The sequence below is a fragment of the Pongo abelii genome, chromosome 4 (genome assembly GCF_028885655.2).
Source record: "Pongo abelii isolate AG06213 chromosome 4, NHGRI_mPonAbe1-v2.0_pri, whole genome shotgun sequence".
Lineage (NCBI taxonomy): Eukaryota > Metazoa > Chordata > Mammalia > Primates > Hominidae > Pongo > Pongo abelii.
Window position 1 is genome coordinate 85,192,097 of NC_071989.2, and position 23,541 is coordinate 85,215,637.

A 23,541-nucleotide genomic window follows, 5' to 3' on the forward strand; every position below is an offset into this window, starting at 1 on the left:
ATTTTTGTATTTTTAGTAGAGATGGGGTTTCACCATGTGGGCCAGGCTGGTCTCGGACACCCGACCTCAAGTGATCAGCCCTCCTTGGCCTCCCAAAGTGTTGGGATTACAGGTGTGAGCAACTGCACATGGCCAATAATATATTTTATTTTATTTATTTCTGAAATGGAGTTTCACTCTTGTTGCCCAGGCTGGAGTGCAATGGCGTGATCTCAGCTCACTGCAACCTCCACCTCCCAGGTTCAAGCGATTCTCCTGCCTCAGCCTCCTGAGTAGCTGGGACTACAGGTGCCCGCCACCATGCTCGGCTAATTTTTGTATTTTTAGTAGAGACGGGGTTTCACTATATTGGCCAGGCTGGTCTCGAACTCCTGACCTCGTGATCCACCTACCTTGGCCTCCCAAAGTGCTGGGATTTCAGGCATCAGCCAACATGCCCGGCTGCCCATAATATATTTTGTTAACAGTACTAGTAGTTGTGGTAGCAGCAGCAGCAGTAAACTTTTTTTTTTTTTGAGCACACACTATAAGCTAGACATTGTGCTAAATGCTTCATATGGTTTGTCTCATTTAATTGAAGGAGACAACCTCATATTTCCTTTTTCCCTCTGTGGCAAACACTACTAAATATAATCCATTTGCACCTTCATCCCTATTAATAGAACCTCAATTTTGTTTGGGGTAGCAATGTAAATGTTAGGGACAATTACCTCCCCCAGATACCCTTGCTTCTTGGGGTAAACCATTGGGTTTAGTTCTGGCTAATGAGATGTAAGCAGAAGTATGCTGGGTGGGATGTGTAAGAAAGCTATTGTTTCCTGGATTTAAAAAAGGGGAAATCTTAGCTAGAAATTGACTTTTTACCTTCTCTTAATTCCTGCCTGGTATTAGGACGCACTGCCTGCTGGCAGGTGAATTGGCCTTCTTGCTACAATGTGGACTAAAATATGGTGAGTAGGAAGTGATACGGAGCCTGCATCCTGGTTGACTTCCTTGAGTGGAGGCATCAGCCCTACACTGCACCTCCAGACTTCTGGTTATATGAGAAAGGCAAACCTCCTACTAAGATAGTCTACCTTGACTACATGCCATTCATGATGACACAATGATGGGTGTTTCCCCAAACATGGGCATTCCTGGCCTTTGCTTCTATAAGCTCTGACTTCACTCTTTCTTCCAAGAGCCACCTCACTCTTGCCTCATTGCCTGCTTCTTCATGACTCTCTATCTCTCTGTCTTAGGCTTCGACCACTTGATATTAACTATATTTTCTCCTTTTCTGACTTCTTGATGCTCTGGCATTTGTGGGCTAACTGACTGGGGAAAGACTGCCTCTCCTAGGGCTAGCCATTTCTTAGAGACAGCAAACAACCCTCTGGGAAGTGTGCCTTTCATATATGAACTAACCAGTCCAGAGCCTTTAGTCTAAACCACCTTCTCTACATAGCTTTTATATTCCAGGAGGCAATATTTTTCGAATTATCCCAGGCTCAGATACTGGACAACTTAGCGACCACCCCTCTGTCCCAGAGCCTGCCAAAATCCTTCAAAGTATCCAATCCTAACCCTGCTCAAGTGCTCACCCTGCCTCGTCATGGAACCACAGTAAAGGCTTTTGCCTACTCTGTCCTCTTGATCCTTCTTCCTCTTGACCAACCCTGGTGCTTTTCCACATGGCCCCGCCTGGTTTGGCATGACCCTCTTGGGAACTGTAAGTAACAAACCATGTTTTCAATGCCAATAGCCTCCTGATCTGTAGGCATCTCCAAACCTAAATGAAATAAAAATTTTAAGACTACTTCCAACGGCTTTACCCATCCTACCTCTCTCATCCTCTCATTCCACATGTTAAGACCCATGCAGCTAGGCCAGGAAGAGCTACTGCTTTTTTGCACTTGCTATTCTTGTTCTATCTTTGGTAGTGCACTTGGTCACCGCTGTTGAGCAAGGATTATATGCCCCTTAACTGGGAATAATTATTGCCTCTCTTGATGGATTAAAATTTTTTCTTTTGCAAAAAATCTCAAGTCTCTACAACGTAGGATGCCCAGTGATGATATAATTTACACTAGCAAACAGGCAAAAGTAATAAAGAAACTGGGCACATGGATTCTTAGAATGTTAAAGCTGAATGGGGCCTTAGGAATCATCTGGAGAACAGACTCTGGTCTCCTCCTGTGACCCAGAGAGGAGAAGTGACTTATCCCAAGGTACACAGGGAACTAATATGATTCAAACATATAGATAATTTGCATTATCTATATGAAGTTAATGTTATGAACATTAACTTCAATGTTGAGCAGTTAGTACGTACAAACTCAAAGGTAGATGCTAGGAAGGAAGTGGTGTGTGGACTCAAAGATAAAGCAGTCCTTGATCCTGCCCCCAAGGAAACTGCTATATCTTAGAGGAGAAAATAAAAATTGGTGAATAACTAGAGCTCAGGATAGAAACAGGGCTTCTAGGTACAGATAAGGAAATTGACCACATGCATTGATCTCCTCTTTTTACTAAAACCCTACTAAGAAAATACTAAATAATTTTAAATGACTCACAAGGACAACAACAGGACAGGAGGCAACAGTAGATGAAAGACTTAAACACAGTTTTTTAACAATGAAAAAACAGAAAGAGCAGTGGTAACTGACTTAGCAGAATAGAGAGAGTTACAACTCAAGTACTTACAGGGGTAAGTACTTTTTGGTGCCAAAAAGAAGTGAAACCCTTCACCCTACAGCACGATAGAGGAGCTCACAGTTGGAATAAGACACATCCCCTTTTCAATCCTGTCACCCACTCAGGTAACTGCCTTAACCTTGCCAAGAAGTAGAAAGTTTATTCTCTAGATAAATTGAACCAGAGGCAATCTGAATTTGGAAACTATCAGAGAGGCCAGGGATGAACAGGCACTGAAAATAGTGGAATTAAGTGAAAAATGGACACTTAGCTCCCAATCTGTCTTTCCCATTCCTAAAATGCCAGTCTCCTTCCCCAAATACTTACCAAGACAGCAGCCTGGAAGATTCTTCTCTTGAGAAACAAAAAAGTACAGAGCCAGAGAAAAAGACTCCATAACTGACACTTGGGGAGTGGTGGTGGTGTCTCTCAAAGAAAGTTTAGTTTTCCACCTTGTCAACCCATAATAAAGACCACCAGAGAACAAGCCTGTGCACACAGCATTCCAGGAAGCTTTTTGGTGCCTCTTGAATATGAATAAGAAGCTTTAAATGGTTGAGGAAAGCCTCCAAGGGGAAAGATAGAGACCAAATCAAGAGAATGAGGCAGGCTGTAACATACTAGAATAGTGCAGTTTGCAGAATAAAATGTCAAGAGAACTAGAATTACAAAATCAGAGAGAAGAGAAAACACTGAATTCATAAACTAAGTGTAAAATGATATGTAAAAGGAAGGATGAGAGATCAACAAAAATACTCTTGGAAATTAAAAAGATGATCACTGAAATGAAATGAAAAGTTTAGTAGAAGGCTTGGAAGGTGAAATTAATGAAATTTCCCAGAAAACAGAATAAATAAAGAGATGGAAAAATAGAAAAGATAATGTATATTCGAGCAGTGCTATGCAATAGGAATACATTACAAGCTGCATTTGTAATTTAATTTTTCTATTAGCCACATTAAAAAGATAAGAATAAACAGTCAGGATTAATTTTTATAATATATTCTATTTAACCCAGTAAATCCGAGACCATATCATTTCAACATGTAATCAACATACAATTATTAACAAAATATTTACAATCTTTTTGTCCTACCCAGTCTTACAACATTCCTCAATTTGGATAATATATGTTTCAAATGTTCAATACCCAAAGTGGCAAGGGGCTATCATATTGGACAGCACATACATAGAAGATCAGTCCAGAAGGTTTAGTATCTGTATAACAGAATTCCAGAAAGAACAAAAAGCACATAGACATGGGATTCTGGAAAAAGAGGGCTCACTACAAGGCAAAAAAAGACCATCAGGAGGACAAGTGTGTGGCAGAGAGCTGCTCCCAATTCCAGGTGGAGCCAGAGGAGGATGGAGGCTCCAGGAGGGAGGGCTCTGTATCGAAACACTAATGTGATATTTAAAAATTTGGAAAAATTAATTCACCCATTGTTTGACAAATTTATTGAAGCATTTGGAAAAAGTTAATGATGGATTTATTTATTATTTATTATTATTTTTTGAGACAGAGTCTCACTCTGTTGCCCAGGCTACAGTGCAATGGCACGATCTTGGCTCACTGCAACCTCAGTCCCGGGTTCAAGCAATTCTCCTGCCTCAGCTTCCCAAGTAGCTGGGATTACAGGCACCTGCCACCATGCCCAGCTAATTTTTGTATTTTTAGTAGAGACGGGGTTTCACCATGTTGTTCAGGCTGGTCTCGAACTTCTGACCTCAGGTGATCCACCCACCTCAGCCTCCCAAAATGCTGGGATTATAGGTGTGAGCCACCGTGCCCAGCCTAGTGATGGATTTACAGAAAATTAAAATGAAAAATATTGAGGCTATTATTAAATATGAGGAAAATAATTGTGTGAGAAATCAAACATATAATCATAGTACACTAATAGGCTTAAGAGAATGAGATCCTCAGTTAACTTGGGAAGTTGATAAATGTTGTTGAGCATGGAGAAACCAAGAATCAAGCAGCATAAGCCTTGATTCCCGTAAGTGATTTTTATAAGAAATATGGAAGTAAATACCAGAAGCAGCAGACGGAAGAGCTAAATGTGGCTCTGGGAAGCGAGATTGAGAGGATGGTGGGAGTCTGCTGTGTTTTGCAACCTTTTAACATTTGATTTTTAAAAAACTCTATCCATGTAATATATTGATTAAAAAACAGGTAATACATACATAAGAAACTAGTAATGTTAATATAGATACATGCTAAGAGAATTAAGACTGGAGAGATTATATGCTTCCAGAAAGAGGGGAGAAGAAAATGCTTTTTGGTGGAGTTATGATTTTCAGTCCTCCTTGAAAGATTATTGCAGTGTCTAGTATAGTAATTTCCAGCTTCTTCCCCCCAGCATGGGGAGATGTTTAAATAAATAACAAACATCGATCCACAGATGTCTACGAAATTGGGAAGGATGGTGAAAATACTACGTCCTTTGTGGTTATGTTTCCTTTTTGACTGCTCAGTTTGCTGTAACTGGTGAACTTGCTTTTAGAATTTGGACCTAGAAGCATCTTAAAGATGATCTAATTTTGTAACCCCCGGACTTGGTAAAATCATGATACTCACCCGGGGGGTATTTAATACAAGTCCTATTCCTGGGCCCAGGCCCAGATCCACTGTATCAGAATATCCAGGGGTGCAGCCCCACAATCTGCATTTTTACAAACCTCATGGAAGGATTTTGGCAATTAGCCAGGAGTGATATGATCTCTCCCGAATAGCTATGTCTTCGTTTTACAGTTTGGGGAAACTAACACATTAGAGGTGACACCAGTGCTTCTCAAAGTGCGACCCTTGCACTGGCATCTTTAGCAACATCTGGGAACTTGTTAGAAGTTAGAATTTGTTAGAGCTTGTGAATTCTCAGGCCCCACTCCAGACTTACTGAATCAGAAATTCTGTGTTTTAATTAAACCTCCAGGTGAGCATGATGAACACTCAAGTGTGAGGACTGTTGTGTCAAATTATCACCCCAGGGTAGCAGTTGGTATAATAGACAGCTAGGTCCAAAAGGGGCCTTATTCGTGATTTTTTTTTTTTTTTTTTTTGGCGACAGAGCAAGACTCTGTCGCCCAGGCTGGAATGCAGGGGCATGCTCTTGGCTCACTGCAACCTCTGCCTCCCAGGTTCAAGCGATTCTCCTGCCTCGGCCTCCTGAGTAGATGGGATTACAGGTGCATGCCACCACGCCCTGCTAATTTTTGTATTTTTAGCAGAGATGGGGTTTCACCATGTTGGCCAGGCTGATCTCAAATCCCTGGCCTTGGCCTCCCAAAATGCTGGGATTACAGGCATGAGCCACTGCACCCGTCTCTTACTCATGATTTAATCACATCCCTCATTTTACAGAAGAGAGATGGAGATCCAAAAAAATGTAGATGACTTGCCCAACAGGGTAGCAGCAGCTGTCTTGGTGCCAGAAGGAAGACAGTCCCTACAGTCTGAAAATGTGAAAGCCAAAAAGGTCCAGACAGCCTGAGCCCTCAATCACATCAATAAACTGCTGGACTGAGCTCAGGACCACGCACTGCCAGACCTCCCTAGTGGTGAGGAGCACCGCTGTTCAAACCAGTGTCAGTCAGGTGTTCTGTTACTGCAGCTAAACACATTCTATGGGATCCAGGAGTCTTCTTACAACTCTCTGAGATTTTTTCATATGACCTCCTACTTGAGATGACTTGGACAGCTATGGCATAGTATATGGAATCCGAACTGAAAGGTTCCTGTTGGCCCCTTCTTCTGGGCTCCCATAGGACCTTATCAAACCTTTCTCACACCACTTGGTCCACTACTGTATAAGGGTTAGTTACTGGGTCACGAGCTTCTCCATTGTGTATCCCCAGAGCCTAGCATGGTGCCTGGCACACAGCAGGTGTTGAATGAACAGTTGTGTCATGAATGGATGAACAGGTTCTAACTCTGTGTTCATGTTAGAAATCAGTATGTGACTACTGCTCCTCTTTTATTTTGTCTACAGAACAAGCTATTTCCTCACTCAAGTGTTTGCTAACTTCCCTGCCTATTTATAAACAATTTAACTATTTCATTTTCAGTGTAGCCTTTCCCCTAACTGAAACATGCGGGTTTTATTCTTAGTCATAATTTTCCCACTGCTCCTGGGATGTCTATCTCTGTCTTTGGTGGAAGTGGATGTGAAGGCTGGATATTCAGAGGAGAACTACCCTTAACTGGCTTTACCTGTAAACGAAATTGTGCTCTGCCAAGAATCTGGAGGGGGCAGAGGGAGTGGAGGGTCTACATTGAGCTGTGGGGAGTGGAGAGTGGAGGAATCAGGGCAGTGGTGTTAGCTGCCCTGCCTGGCTGAGCAGTCACTGGTAAGGAGGCTGCCAGACCCCCCAGGGCCAACCCACGGCCAAGGCCAAGTTACAGTGTCTAGGATCCTTATACCATAGATCTTTAAAAGGAAGCCACAGCATCCGAGGACTCAGAGTAGGCTCCCCTTTCCATTTCCTCAGGGCTTTCTGGTCAGAGAAAGAGGCTGTGAGCTGACAGTCGCTTTTGTCAGGGAAGAGGGGAGGAAGACACCAGCATGAACTGGATGAACCAGGCACTCCTCCCTGGGAAGCCTGCCCAGCTGTGGCACTGTCAGCTGCCTGCTGGAGGTCCCCCACACCTGAGAAGTCAGAGGAGTAGATGCTGGTTTGGAGGAGGGAGGTGGTCTCTGCTCTGCAGGAAGAAAGTCTCTTCAAAATGAGAGTTTGGAGCAGGCAAAGACTGACAGGTTATTTTCCTCAATTTCGTCTTGTGTCCACTTTACCTCCAGGACTCTGGATAACTCATCAGAAAATTGTTTGCTTTTAAAAGGAGCAGGGGAGATGTCAAGTGCTGTCTTTCTCCATGAGATAACCTAACAAATGTCAATTTTCTGCAATGTCAAGTTGTCCAGCTCAGCCGGATTACATTGACAATAGACTCCCATCCCTTTTCCCAGGGCTGGTGGAAACAGGCCCTCGGAGCAGAAGATTGGCTCCAGTTCTTCCAGGCAATCCTGCCCTAATTCTAGCTGCAGCAGGCAGTCCTGGACCCTGGGCTTCAGAAAACCTTTTTTTCCCTTTGTTCCTCCAGCGTGGGGTGGCAGCAGTTCTCTGTTGTTGCTAATCTCTGATTGCTTCACCACCTCCTGTTTGGCTTTCAGCTCTTCCATCACGTAGGTAACCACATCCCTGCATTAAATTCCATGCCTTTGCAATTTTTGGTTTCTGTTTTCCTGGTGGGGCCCTGGCTGATGAAAGCACTTACTGTGTGTGAGGCTTGATTTAAAGTGCCATAGATAGTACATCCTGTGAGGACGGGCCTGTTATTATTCTGCTTCTGTATCTGTGGAAATTACAGCTCAAATGAAGTCAATTGTCCAAGTTCACATAGCTCATGAATGACAGAGTAAGGCTTGGGGCCCAAGAGTGCCACTCCAAGGTCCATGCTCTTAAACACAAAAACTAATAATCTATACCCCATTTATGAAACCTTGGGGTGAGCTTTGAGGGTGGGAGTCCAAGCAGTTTGTTTCCTTTCACTGGAATGTTTCAGGTCTCAACTGAAATCTCACTTCCCTGAGGAAGCCTTCCCTATCACCCATAGCTGACATTGAATGTCCCCATCCCTGCAGCTCCTAAAGCCCGTAGGGCTTTCTTCTTCTATCTCCACACTATATTGTATTTGCTTGTCTGCTGTTTGTTTTTCCACTAAACTGGAATTGCTTGAGGACAGAGACTGTACTTCCTTTATTCATTATTCTATTCCCACTATCTTGCACACTCAAGATTTGATGAATAAATGACTGAATCACTCAAACACTAGAGACACATTGCTGCTCAAGAAGATCTGACTGAGTCTCCACATTGCCTGTGCCACCTAAGGCTCAAGCTCCTGTTTGGCTTCCAAGATCCTTCATATCTGGCCAGACCGTTGGTCCAACTTAGCTTTCCACCATGACTCCTGAGTCCAGCCAGACCTCCGCTCACACAGGCCAGAAACTTTGTTACCTTTCTCAACCCCCTTCTTAGATGCACAGCTCTTCCCCTGCACCATCGGAACTGCTTATCTTCCGTACTTACACCCTGCCATCCTTCAAGGCTCCTCCTCCCTGTCTTCTCCATAGGCACTCTGGGCAACTCTATTCCTGTCTGAAAACTCTTATCATCCATGCCTTTCAGTTGTCATTTTCAGCATCTGAATACCCATTTCCCACCATCTACCCACAAGTGCTCTAGAGGCAGAGCCTACATCACATGATAGAAGCAGAAAAATGTCGAACAGTTGCTTTCCCAAGCCTCACTTGCCAAAGCAAGGGCGTGAATCCACGTCCTAAGCTCCACCTATCAGACAAATTCACCCTGGATTGAAATGGGAGCCGGTGTTGCAGAGCAAGGAGGGTAATGCAGTGCTTTCTCTGTTTATGATGGCAGCAGCGGCCAGACTGAGTTCCCGGAAGAGCCATGGCAGAGAGGCACTGCTTGTGTCCAGTGCTCACAGGTAGCCATATAGGCAGTACTAACAGGCATAGTGTCTTATCAGGACCTGTTCTGAGGCTTCATTCGGAGATTGCTCTTAACTGCGTAGGCCTGAGCCTAGTCTTTCAGCCCTCCCAGTGGTGAACTGCCCAACATCCTTTCTTTAAAAAACAGCTATTTTGAAGTATAATTAACATACAATAAACTTGAATTGTACATACTTGAAATGTACAATTTGATAAATTTTACCATATGGAGAAACCTGTGAAACCATAACCACAATCAAGAAAGTGAACTGCCATATCATGCTCAAAAGTTCCCTCATGCCCCCCTGGTAACCACAAATGCCAGTGGCCACTTTAGCACTGGGGGAGTTCTGAATTAGGAAAGATGGAGGCAAGTCTTTTGGTTGTTCTTCCAGGAGCTACCAGAGAGCTCAAAACAAATCATGACCATTCAGTGTGAATGGGGTCTACTCTGCTCCCTCTGGTGCTGGTACCAGGCCTGTGGGCTGCCTGGTACAACTGAGCATAAAACCGTAAGATTTATATGGACCTCACCCAGCCCTAGATTCAGGGGTAGCCCTTTGGTTGATGTAAGCTCTCAGTGTATCTCATTCCTTTATCCACAGCAATTGACTCAAGAATCAGTCATAACCCAGGCTCAGGCTAACAAGGATGTTACATTATTCCAGCCATAGGAACTAGTTTAAGTATGGCCATGTGTTTTCTAAACAGGTTCAATCATGGTGAACTTCAGGAATTTTTCTAGAGCTACAGAAAACAGATTTGTCTTTCTTTTATGGGCTTGATAGGGGTGCCCAGTAGTACATACAGTGGCAGTTGACACCTTTAATGACAATGTATAGTCCAAAGGGAAATGTTTATAACAAAAAAGGGTTAAATGAGAGTCGATCTTGTTTTTTAGAATTGAGTGAAGAAAGGCATATCAGTCAAGACAGGCTAGGTTATGCTGCAGTAACAAACAACTTAAAATCTCAGAAGTTTAGAGCAACGAGGGTTTATTTCTTGCTCAAATTACATGTCCATTATTGTGTTATATGCTCTCTTCCCTAGGGCCTAGGCTAATGGAGCAGCCTCTTTGTAGCAGGTATCAGGCAGAGGGATGAGAAAACATGGAGGACTATGTGCTAGATCTTAAAGTTTCTGCTCAGAGGTGACTGTTGTTACCTACACCCATTTCATTGGCCAAAGTAAGTCACATGGCCACACCTGACTTCAAAATGGATGTGTACAATTCTCCAGTGGGAAGCAGCACTAAATATGCATAAATAAGTGACGTTTATCAGAGCACATATTGCCTCAAAAATTATAACCTAATGAAAGAGATATTTGTAAATTAAAAAAAGGGTTGGCTCAGAAGAAACAGAAAATATGAATAAGTCAATATCTATTAAATAAATTGAATCAGTAATTAATAACCTTCCAAAGCAGAAAGCACCAGGCCCAGATGAGTTCACTGGACAATTAAGCCAAACATTTAAGGAAGAAGTTATACCAATTCTTTATAATCTCTTTCAGAGGATAAAAGCCGAAAGAGAGAATACTTCCTAACTCATTCTATGAAGGCAGCATTACCCTAATACCAAACCAGACAAAGACATTATAAGAAAAGAAAACTACAGGTCAATATCACTCATGAACATATTAGTAGATGGAAAAATCCTCAACAAAATATTAGCAAATAGAATTCAATAATGTATAAAAAGACTTATATGCCACAGCCAAACAGGATTTAACCCAGGTATGCAAGATCGGCTCAACATTCAAAAATCAATTAATGTAATCCATCACATCAGCAGGCTAAAAATGAAAACTCACATGATCATATCAATGGATGCAGAAAAAACATTTGACAAAATCGAACATGCATTCATGATAAAAACTCTCAATAAGAGAGTTACTAGTAAGAGAGGAATAGAGGAAGACTTCCTAACTTGATAAAGAATATCCATGACAAACCTATAGCTAACATTATGCTTAATGGTGAGAAACTGGAAGCTTTCCCATGAATATCAAGAACAAGGCAAGAATGTCCCCTCTCACTACTACTCTTCAACATCACAGAGGAAGTTCTAGATTATGCAATAGGACAATAAAATAAAATAAAACGTATACAGATTGGGAAGGAGGAAATAAAACTGTCTATGCACAGATCAGGTGATTGTCTATGTAGAAAACCCAGAAGAATTGGCAAAGAAAAACCTCCTGGAAGTAAAAAGTGATTATAGAAAAACTTCAGGATACAAGGTTAATATACAAAAGTCTACTGCTTTCCTATATACCAGCAATGAAAAAGTGAAATGTGAAATTTTAAACACATTATCATTTATATTAACACCCCTTAAAAATGAAATGCTTAGGAATAAATCTAACAAAATATGTATAGGATCTATATGAGGAAAACTATATGATTTTTGTGAATGAAATATAAGAACTAAATAAATAGAGAGACATTTGAGATTCATGGATAGGAAGACAATATTCTCAAGACGTTTGTTCTTCCCAACTTGATCTGTAGAGTCAATGCAATCACAGCCAAATCTCAGCACATTAGTCAAGTCACATGGCCACACCTGACTTCAAAAATGAAGTGTGTACAATTCTCCTGTGGGAAGGAACACTAAATATGCAGAAATAAGTGATGTTTATCAGAGAATGTGTCACCTCAAAAATTATAACCTAAGGTTGTAAGAATCAGCAAACTGATTCTAAATGTTTTTTTTTTGTTTTTTTTTTTGTTGTTGTTGTTTGTTTGAGATGAGGTTTCACTCTTGCTGCCCAGGCTGGAGTGCAATGTTGTGATCTTGGCTCACTGCAACCTCCACCTCCTGAGTTCAAGCGATTCTCATGCCTCAGCCTCCCGAGTAGTTGGGATTACAGGCACCTGCCACCATGCCTAGCTAATTTTTGTATTTTTAGTAGAGATGGGGTTTCACCACGTTGGCCAGGTCTGGAACTCCTGACCTCAGGTGATCCACTGGCCTCGGCCTCTCAAAGTGCTGGGATTACAGGCGTGAGCCACTGCACCTGGCCTGATGCTAAAATTTATATAGGGGACCAAAAGACCCAGAATAACTAATACCATGTTGAAGGGGAAGGACAAAGGTGGAAGACTGATACTACCCAATTCAAGAGTTACTACAAAGCTACGGTAATCAAGACAGCATGGTACTGGCAAAAGAACAGACAAGTGGACCAATAGAAAAAAACAGGAGCCCAGAAATAGATACACATAAATATAGTCAAATGATCTTGACAAAGAAGTAAAGGTAAGAACATGGAGCAAAGATGGTCTTTTCCACAGATGGTGCTGGAACAACTAAATGTCCAAATGCAAAAAAAAAAAAAAAAAAAAAAAAAAAAATCTAGAGTTACACCCTTCACAAAAGACCTTACACCCTTCGCAAGAATGAACTCAAAATGTATCATAGATCTAAGTGTAAATACAAAACTTTAAAACTTCTAGAAGATAACAAAGGAGAAAACCTAGATGACCTTGGGTTTGGTGTTGACTTTTTAGATACAAGAACAAAGTCATGATCCATGAAATAAATAATTGATAAACTATACTTCATTGAAATTAAAAACTTCTGCTCTGCAAACACAATGTCAAGATAATGAGAAGAGAAGCCATGGACTGGGAAAAAATATTTGCAAAAGACACATCTGATAAAGGACTGTTATCCAAAATATACAATGAACTCTTAAAACTCAACAATAAGAAAATAGATGACCCAATTTTAAGAACAAGCCACAGACTGGGAAAAAAATATTTGCAAAAGGCACATCTCACAAAGGACTGTTATCGAAAATATATGATGAACTCCTAAAACTCAAAAATAAGAAAACAAATAACCCAGTTCTAAGATGGGCTAAAAGACTTTAACAATCACTTCACCGAAGAAGATATACAGATGGGAAATAAGCATATGAAAAGATGCTCCACATCATTTGTCATCAGGGAAATGCAAACTAGCACAACTATGAGCTACAACTACACATCTATTAGAATGGTCAAAATCTAGAACACTGACAATACCAAATGCTGGCATAGATGTGGAACAAAAATTCTCATTTGTTGCTGGTGGAATGCAAAATGTTACAGCCTCTTTTGAAGACAGTTTGGAGGTTCTTACAAAACTAAACATACTCTTAACCATATGATCCAGCATTTACACTCCTTGGTATTTACCTAAAGGAGTTGAAAACTTATGTCCAAACAAAAACCTGCACATAAATGTTTTTAGTTGCTTTATTCATAATTGCCAAAACTTGGAAGCAACCAATATGTCTTTCAGTAGGTGAATGGATAAATAAACTATAATACAACCAGACAGTAAATCTTCTTTTCATTCTTTTTTCTTTCTCCCTTTTTTTTTTAAATTTTTTTTTGAGACAGAGTCTTGCTCTGTCACCCAGACTAGAGTGCAGTGGCACAGTCTTAGGTCACGACAGCCTCAATCTCCTGGGTTCAAGTGATCCTTCTACCTCAGCCTCCCGAGTAGCTAGGACTACAGGTGTGCACCACCACGCCCGGCTAATCTTTGTATTTTTGAAGCGATGGGTTTTCATATTGCCCAGGCTGGTCTTGAAATCTTGGGCTCCAGCAATCTGCCCACTTCAGTCTCCCAAAGTGCTAGGAGTACAGGCACGAGCCACCATGCCTGGCCAGACAGTGAATTTCCTTCAGTGCTATGAAAAGACATGGAGGAATCTTAAAAGTATATTACTAAGTGAAAGAAATGAATCTGAAAAGGCTACATACTATATGATTCCAATTATATGGCATTCTGAAAAATGCAAAATACGAGGACAATAAAAAGTCAGTGATTGCCAGGGGTTGGGGAGGGGATGGAGGAAGGATGAATAGCTGAAGCACAGAGGATTTTTAGGGCAGTGAAAATGCTCTGTACAATACTATAATGATGGATATACAACATTGTCCAAACACATAGAATGTACAACACCAAAAGTGAACCTTAATGTAAACTATGAATTTTTTTTTTTTTTTTTGAGATGGAGTCTTATTCTGTAAACCAGGCTGGAGTGCAGTGGCACGATCTTGGCTCACCGCAACCTCCGCCTCGTGGGTTGAAGCTATTCTCCTACCTCAGCCTTCTGAGTAGTTCAGATTACAGGTGCGCACCACCATGCCTGGCTGAGTTTTGTATTTTTAGTAGAGACAGGGTTTCACCATGTTGTCCAGGCTGGTCTCAAACTCCTGACCTTAAGTAATCTGCCCACTTTGGCCTCCCAAAGTGCTGGGATTACAGGCATAAGCCACCGCGCCCAGCTTAAACTATGAATTTTTTATGATCATGAAGTGCCAAGGTAGGTTCATCAGTTGTAACAAATGTACCACTCTGGTGAAATGCTGATGATGGGGAGGTTGTGCATGTGTGGGGTCAGAAAGTGTATGGGAAATCTCTGTACCTTCCACTCGATTTTGCTGTGAACCTAAAACTCCTCTAAAAAAAAATCTTAAAAAAGGGGTGGGGGAGTCTTGGCACTTCAAAAGAGGGTAACACCTTACTATTATTTGAACATGAAATATGCATTTATAACTGTGGAGTAATTTTTACGTCTGATTTCTACATAAGTATTGCACAAAGCACCTATCTTGTAACTTTCTTTGATTACAAATGAAGTAAGTGTTCCTTTGAAGTATTTATTGATCATTTTCTGGCTCTTGTGAAATGCCACCTTGTGTTCTTTGCCTATTTTTCTATTAAGCTATTTCCTATTGGTTTTTAGTGATTTACACATACATTCTAGATACCAATCTTTTGTTAGATGTATTATAAATATATTTTTCTAGTTTGTGACTAGTCTTTCCCTTCTGTAGTTCTTTTTCATGTCAAATTGATCAATTTTTTCTTTGTGTATTTCACTTTTTTGTGTCTTAAGAAATTCTTACTTGAAAAACTTGAAAAAATATATTTTTTTATTTTATTTAAATTTTTTTTTTTTTTTTTTTGAGACGGAGTCTCTCTCTGTCACCCAGGCTGGAGTGCAGTGGCGCGATCTCAGGTCACTGTAACCTCTGCCTCCCAAGTTCAAGTGATTCTCCTGCCTCAGCCTCCTGAGTAGGATTACAGGCACCCACGACCACACACGGCTAATTTTTGTATTTTTAGTAGAGACAGGGTTTCACCATGTTGGCCAGGCTGGTCTCGAACTTCTGACCACTGGTGATCCACCTGCCTTGGCCTCCCAAAATGCTGGGATTACAGGCATGAGCCACTGCGCCTGACCATTGTGCCATCTCTGTGACCTTTGGCAAGCCTCATTTTCCATATGTAAATACAGAATAATACCACCTGCTTTTTTCAAAGTATCACAGGCTGGTTTGAAGAAGTGGAAAATACCATTTGTGTTCCAGACTACACAATGAACGTGAAAGAGGTTTGCAAACTATAAAGCATTATTCAAAATAAGGTTTCCAGTTTATAATGTTACTTTATTCTTTTCTGCTATAATTAAAAGTATAACTTTCTTTTCCATAGGTCATATGATAAGAAAAGATTGAGTAATGAATATTCAGTAATTTTTTTAAAATTTTTTATTTATTTTATTTTTTTTAGATGGAGTCTAGCTCTGCTGCCCAGGCTGGAGTGCAGTGGCTCACTCTCAGCTCACTGCAAGCTCTGCCTCCCGGGTTCAAGCTATTCTCCTGCTTCAGCCTCCCGAGTAGCTAGAACTACAGGTGCATGCCACCATGCCCAGCTAATTTTTTTTTTTTTTTTTTTTTTTTTTGTATTTTCAGTAGAGACAGGGTTTCACTGTGTTAGCAAGGATGGTCTTGATCTCCTGACCTTATGATCCACCCGCCTCGGCCTCCCAAAGTGCTGGGATTACAGGTGTGAGCCACCATGCCCTGCCAGGAATGGTTTTAAAAATGAATGAATTAAACAGTGCAGATAAAGTTTAAATTCCTTCTGTTCCCTTCTACAGTACCGGTTCCTTTCTCTGTTCTCCTAAGGCAGCCAGTGTCACAAATATTTGTTTACACTCTCCTTATAGTTTTCTTACAAAAGTATGCATCAACAATGTTTAGAGTGTTTCAAACCTATAGAAAAGTAGAGAGAACAGTATCATGAACTCACGTATACCCATGAATGAGCTTCAGTGGTCAACACATTGTCAAGTTTGTTTCATCTATGCCTCCCCACTCCATATCCCACACCCTGTTGGGTTATTTGAAAGAAAAACTCAGCCATGTTGTAATGTAGTTAATACACACTTCAACAGAATCTCTAAAAAATATGGCACACTTATACCCTGTTTATTAGTCAGTTTTCACGCTGCTGATAAAGACATACCCGAGACTGGGAAGAAAAAGAGGTTTAATTGGACTTACAGTTCCACATGGCTGGGGAGGCCTCAGAATCATGGTGGGAGGCAAAAGCCACTTCTTATCTGGCAGCAGCAAGAGAAAATGAGGAAGACGCAAAAGCGGAAACCCCTGATAAACCCATCAGATCTCGTGAGACTTATTCACCACCACGAGAACAATATGGGGGAAACTGCCCCCATAATTCAAATTATCTCCCACCTGGTTCCTCCCACAACAACACATGGGAATTATGGAAGCTACAATTCAAATTGAGATTTGGGTGGGGACACAGCCAAACCATATCACCCCTTGACCTTTTTTTCCCCCCACAAACATAATCACAATAATATTATCACACCTAAAAAATTAACATTAATTCTTTAACTTCATCGATTAATTAGTAACTGTTCAAATTTCTCCAATTGTTTCACACATTTTTTTAAAAAAGTATTTGAACAAGTTGAGAGTCCAAACAAGGTCCACATATTTATTTACTTGAATTTATTGAAAAATCTATGTCTTTTGTCCTGGAGAATTTCCACATCCTGGTGGTGTCATTTAATATAGTCCTCTGCCCTCAGCATTTCCTGTACACTGGTAGTTAGAGCCAAAGATTTGACCAGTTTCAGGTTTGACGCTTAGGCAAAAGTACTTCAGAGACAGTACTGTGTTCTTTCTATTGCATCTCATTAGGAGTCCTGTAGTGTCTGGCTGTCACTGTTTTAATGACGTTAAATCAATCAGAGGGTTTAGCTCTTATCAGCCTAAACCATTCATATTGTTTGTTGTTAGTATTTCACCTAATGGTTTTAGGGAATGCACATGTTTAAGGCATTATTTTTATGTTTTTGAAACAAAGTCTCACTCTGTTGCCCAGGCTGGAGTGCAGTGGCGCCATCTCAGCTCACAGCAACCTCTTCCTCTCGGGTCCTGGTTCAATCAATTCTCCTGCCTCGGCCTCCCAAGTAGCTGGGAGTACAGGTGCCTGCAACCACACCTGGCTAATTTTTGTATTTTTAGTAGAGATGAGGTTTCACCATGTTAGTCAGGCTGGTCTTGAACTCCTGGCCTCAAGTGATCTGCCTGCTTTGGTCTCCCAAAATGTTGGGATTACAGGCGTGAGCCACTGCGCCCAGCAAGGCATTATATTCTTATTGCTTATTTCTACTTCTACTGCAGTGTGCTGAAGTGTCTGTTACCCCAAACTTCCCATGTTTATATAAGAATTTTTAAAATTCCTTGTCAAATTGACTGGAAGGTAGGGTAATCTCATTGTTCAAATTTGCATTTCTTTACTTATTTATGAGGTTGACCATAAACATTCATATATTTGTTGGCAATTTGTACTCCTCCTTTTACATATTGACTATTCATGTCATTTGCTCTTTTTTTTCCTAATGGGATGTTTGCCTTTTCTTACTCACCTGTAACATTATTTTTGTTTGCTTTTTAAAGAGATTTTTAAATAAGTAGACTTATTTCTTTCTTTTTTTTTTTTTTTTTTGAGATGAGGTCTCGCTCTGTCGCCCAGGCTGGAGTGCAGTGACGTGATCTCGGCTCACTGCAACCTCCAACTCCTGGGTTCAAGTGATTCTCCTGCCTCAGCCTCCTGAGTAGCTGGGACTACAGGCGCGTGCCACCACGCCCAGCTAATTTTTTGTATTCTTAGTAGAGACGGGGGTTTCACCATCTTGGCCAGGCTGGTCTCAAACTCCTGACTTCGTGATCCACCCACCTTGGCCTCCCGAAGTGCTGGGATTACAGGTGTGACCCACCGCGCCTGACCAAGTAGACTTATTTCTAAAATTGCCCTTAATTTTTCTCTCCGTTTCTTCACCGAGTCCATCCTCTGGCAGATACCAGATGCTTTCAGAATGTTCAGCTTGCTCCCATGATAATTAGTTCAAAAATTCCATTTCAAGCGCTCCCCTCGCTTCCTCTGGGTAGATACCCACATCCTGGGATACTTATCTCACCAGAGCTGGTTGCCAGTGGTGGAAGCACGAGCAGTTGTGCCTGCTTTCTTGATCTAGGTTGGGTGGTTAGAGCTTTTTAAATTTATTAAAAACATTCATCCTCTGATGGCTTTTTTTTTTTTTTTTTTTGGCTTTGCTTTACCAGCAGGTTTTATTTTGGAAATTAAGTAACTTGCTGAATCATGAAGTCATACAGCTAAGCAGATTTGAATTCAAGTTGTTTGGCTCCAGAATCAGGGCTCTTAATCACTGTATACTCAACTGTTCTCCATGATGGTTCAGGCACATGCAGACATGTGAAGCACTATGTAATATCAGCTGATGTGCTTTTACTTGTATCCAATTGGCCTTAACTGTGCTACTCCCTTCAGACTACAAAACAGAAACCATAAGGCTCCCTAAGATTTGTGTGTGCTGGCGGATGAAAGGGAATGAGTACAGGTGCGGACAGTGTGCGTGGGTAATGTTTAGTGAGGCACTGGAGGACAAAAATGGAAGACTCATGTCTTTTGAGTTTATTAAAAAAGGAAAAAGATTTGAGAAGAATTCAATAAGTGAGTTTTTCCTAAGAATTCCCAATAAAAAGAACTAGATATAACTTTGGCTACAGAGAAAGAGGTGGCCGAATTAAAAGTAACTGATCTATCTTCATATATATAGTATGTATATATGATATATACATACATTTTTTTAATAGAGATGGGATCTCATTATGTTGCCCAGGCTGGCCTCAAACTCCTGAGCTCAAGCAATCTTCCTGCCTTGGCCTCCCAAAGTGCTGGGTTTATGGGTGTGAGGCACCATGCCTGTTTCTAATATATTAAAAATAGTAATTATCTATTAAAATCCTTAATCTTTTATCCTAGTCTGATGTTTGTTATGTAATTTAGTTCTATTTTGAAAAAGACATTCACAATTTTTTGTTCAACAAATGTAATCTTTATATTTTTAGAAATTGATTTTCCATTTGCAGATTAAATCTTAAGTAAAATATTCTTGTTTTTTTATGTTTTATTTCTTACATTTAACTCTGTACTATTATAGCAGCCTTTCTCTGCTCTCATTTTTGCCCCCTATGACTCAGTTTCTAAGAGCAACAAGATCTTTAAACAATGCTGTAATTAAACCATGTCACTCTCTTGCTTAAAATCTGTGGCTTCTCATTAGAATAGAACCTTAATATCTTTCCTTGGTTTACAAAGTCCTAAAAATTCATGTACTACTTTCCCCATCATTCACTTAACTCTAGCCTCACTGGTCTCCTTTCTTTGAACTCACCCAGACTTTTCTTGTCTTAGGCGTCAGAGTAGCTTTTCTTTTGCTTGCAATCCACTTCTCTCTGTTGAGGTTCTGAATCAGAGCCTAGCTTACCTATCTCTTCAGAAAGGCCTTCCCTCATCATCTGGTTGTTCTCTATCACACCAGCTTGTTTTCATTTTATGCACAGAACATGCCTCCGATATCTTCTTGCTTATTTATTATCAACCTCTATGAGTTGTTTACTCCTTAAAAGCAAAGATCTTTGTCTGTCTTGCTCACTACTGCATCCCAGGACCAGAATAATGCCTAGCTAATAAAAGGTTGGAGAAATATTTGTTGCATAAATTCTTTAATCTATTTAAGCTTTATTTTATTGTGTAAGGTGAGACAGAAATCTATTTTTATTTTTCTCAAGAACTGACTTTTCTATTTATTGGAATGGGAATTATCCATCCTTTTATCACGAACTTAAGATGCCACCTCTATCAGATATTTATGTATTGATATATATTTGGGTATGGTGTGGGTTTTCTACTTTATTCTGACAGTTCAATCTCATGCCAGTTTCACTGTTTTACATGCAGGAGTTTTAAATTTCAGATACCCAACTGCAATGCCTCCTACATTTATCCTCTTTCTCCCTCACCAATTCTCCATTTTTAAGATTTTCTTGGCCGGGCACAGTGGCTCACACCTGTAATCCCAGCACTTTGGGAGGCTGAGGAGGGCAGATCACGAGGTCAGGAGTTCAAGACCAGTCTGGCCAACATGGTGAAACTCCGTCTCTACTAAAAATACAAAAATTAGCTGGGCATGGTGATGCATGCCTGTAATCCTAGCTACTCGGGGAGGCTGAGGCAGGAGAACTGCTTGAACCAGGACCCGGGAGGCGGAGGTTGCAGTGAGCCGAGATCGCACCATTGCACTCCAGCCTGGGCTACAGAGGGAGACTCTGTCTCAATTCTTGAACAGTCTCACCACTTATTTTTCTCTTTATAAGTTTAACACTTCTTGTATTACAGATATATGTTACTTTGTGGAGAATTGCCATCTTTAAAATATTCTCACCAACAGTGTGTTACATTTTCCATTTCCCTATATCCTCATTGCATAATATCAATTTAAAAACTGTTAGTCTATTAGATTCACGAGTGTTTTCTTCTACATTTTCTTTTCCATTTTATATGGAAATTTTTGACTCATTTGAGATGCATTTTGGTGTGAGAGGTGAAATACACATCCAGCTCCATATTTTTCCCCCAAGGATCTGAAATAGCCTTTATCATATACTAAATTTATATTCATATAAATTTGGGTTTGCTTCTGGACTCTTATTCTGTTTGATCTTCTCTTCTTTTACCATACATTTAATTATTGTAACTTAACAAAGTTTTACTAGTGAGCAGAGGTAGTTCCCTCTTACCACTATTCTTTTTCAGATCCCGCCACCACCCCCCCGCCCCCCCGCAGCCATTCTTGCCTGTTAAAAAAATTTTCTTAATTGGATTTTAGAACCATTTCCTCAAATTCTCCCCTCTGCTAAAGCCCTTCTGTGCTTTATTTCATTGAATTTACAGATTAACATAGAATTCACATTTTCACAATATTAACTCTCCATATACAGTACAAGTCATTCTTTTTAAATGTCTTTTTGACTCTCACTGGAAATCCTTTTTTCAATTATATTTGGCTACTGCTGGCATACAGAAAAGCTTTTGGGTTCTATGTATTTGTTTTCTAGGACGCTGTAACAAGGTACCACCAACTATTGTCTCACATTTCTGGAGGCTAGAAGCCAAAATCAAGGTGTCTGCAAGGCCATGCTCTCGAAGGCTCTTGGGGGAGAATCTGTTCCCTGCCTTTCTTTTAGCTTCTGGTGTCACGTTGGTGGTTCTTGGCTTGAGGCTGCGTAACTCTGTTGTCATATGGCCTTCTCACTATGTCTTCACAGTGTCTTCTTATTCATACATCAGCCATACTGGGTTAAAGACCCACCCTATTCTAGTGAGTTGAGACCTTATCTTAACTATTTCTGCAAGGACCTGTTTCCAAATAGGGTTCCATCCTGAGTTATTGGAGGTTACGGCCTCAACATATCTTTTTGGGTAACATAATTCAACCAATAACAGTTCTACATATCCTGTAAACACTCATTTTAATTTCCTCATTGCTTCTGATTATTTCACAGATGACTCTCTGGTGTTTTCCTGGTGCACAGCTTATCTGAATATAATGAAAATGATGTCTCTTTTCCAATATTTATTTCTCATTTCATCTTCTTATCTAAGCTAACTGACTAGTACTTTTATCACACCTAGACAAGAGGTATTCATTATCTTTAAAAAGTTTGCTTTATTGTTTTTAAAATCTGAGTATGATTACTACTGGAATGGATCATTTAAAAAACCCATCCATTTGTATTTCTTCTTCTGTGAACTATGTGTTTCTATCCTTTACTTTTTATATTGAAGGTTTTTAATTAATTTGAAAGAGCTCTTGTGCATTGAAAATCTTAACTTCTTGTGACTATTAAAAATATTTTCCTCCAAGATTTTGAAAGCACCTTGTCAACTATCCAGCAGCCAACAGAAAGCACAAAACAAAATATAAGGTACAGATCTACTGTAACATAGATTAATTAAACCTTTCTGTGCAACAGTCCAATACATGAGCAAATCCCTGTCATATTGTAATAGTAAGATGAATAGTGGAGAGCTATGTAGATTTTTATGAAGCACTCTTGAAAATTTCAAGTACAATAATACTCATAACTTGTCTCATAATATAGCATTTCTAAACCATTCATTTTCTTTCCAGCTAAAGCACTCAAAGGAGCTTCAGGGACTAAATGATCTGATTAACCCTTTAATACTACATGCCTCACAGCTCTGGCTCCCACGTACTTAAGTTTACACTGACATTTAAAGGCCTTAACGCCATCAAAGAAAGGATTAATCTGTCCTCGGTTTGTCTAAATGACCAAATAATAAGACTTAAGTGATAACCAGCTGTAGGATATGTCCTTATTAAATTTGATAGGATTTTTTAAAAACCCAAGTAATGTAATGAAGTTTGTAAAGTGATTTAGATTAAACAGGTTTGACTGCTCAATTTTGAAGTGATTCAGTGTACAGGTACAGGTATAAAGCCAATTTTAAAATATTAGGCTTTGAATGTTGCTGACCAGAAAGTTGAGAAATGTTAAACAAACATTACAATATATTGTTTTAGCTACTTTTCATTACTCATAAAATAAACATATGCTTATTTTAGCAGTGTGCCTTCTCTCCCCTCCTCACAAGTTTCATTCCCCCCAAAGATTTACATAACATGGTACAAAACATGAGAAAGGAAAGACAACCTACTTCTTGAGATGTTGATGCTCATCCAGAAATATAAATGTCCTAAAAGCCCAGACAGAAAGTCCCTGTCCAGGACCACTGAGGAGGTATTTTGATTTACTAGGACTGATCTGCCCATTAGCCAAGAATGTACAAGTAAAGATGCCAGGACTTGGGAATGTTCTTAATGGCATTAAAACCAGCCTGGATTTGGTCACCTTACTGATTCCATACCTTGTATCTTTATTTCTTTGTCCTATGCATAGTCTTACTTAAAAATGATGTGACCTTTGCTGTACAGAAAAATACAGATGTTAGGTTTACTACTTGTATCTATCACTTGTATGCCTTTGTTTTGCCTGTGTTCCCTATGGAAGCCTTTATATTTGTCTGTGCAAGAACTCGGGGCATATTACAAATAAGTGGTTACACTTTACCATGAC

At 40.2% G+C, this 23,541-nt stretch overlaps 1 protein-coding gene and 1 long non-coding RNA gene across 3 annotated transcripts in view; one reads left to right on the top strand and one right to left on the bottom strand.

Moving 5' to 3' along the window:
• The window catches only part of OTP (orthopedia homeobox), a 35,444-nt gene extending 34,343 nt beyond the window's left edge, over positions 1-1,101 (bottom strand). The window contains exon 1 of one of the 2 annotated variants that reach the window (XM_054555654.2): positions 865-1,101. The gene's annotated coding sequence lies outside the window, so the exon portion shown is untranslated. The remainder of the gene's footprint in view (positions 1-864) is intronic. The other variant, XM_054555653.2, reaches the window with a different exon arrangement.
• Positions 1,102-1,188: 87 nt separating this feature from the next.
• Positions 1,189-15,919, top strand: LOC129059434 (uncharacterized). Its single transcript, XR_008525320.2, has 3 exons — positions 1,189-1,711; positions 14,202-14,323; positions 15,770-15,919. It is a non-coding gene; the product is annotated as an uncharacterized LOC129059434 (long non-coding RNA).
• Positions 15,920-23,541: the final 7,622 nt, after the last annotated feature.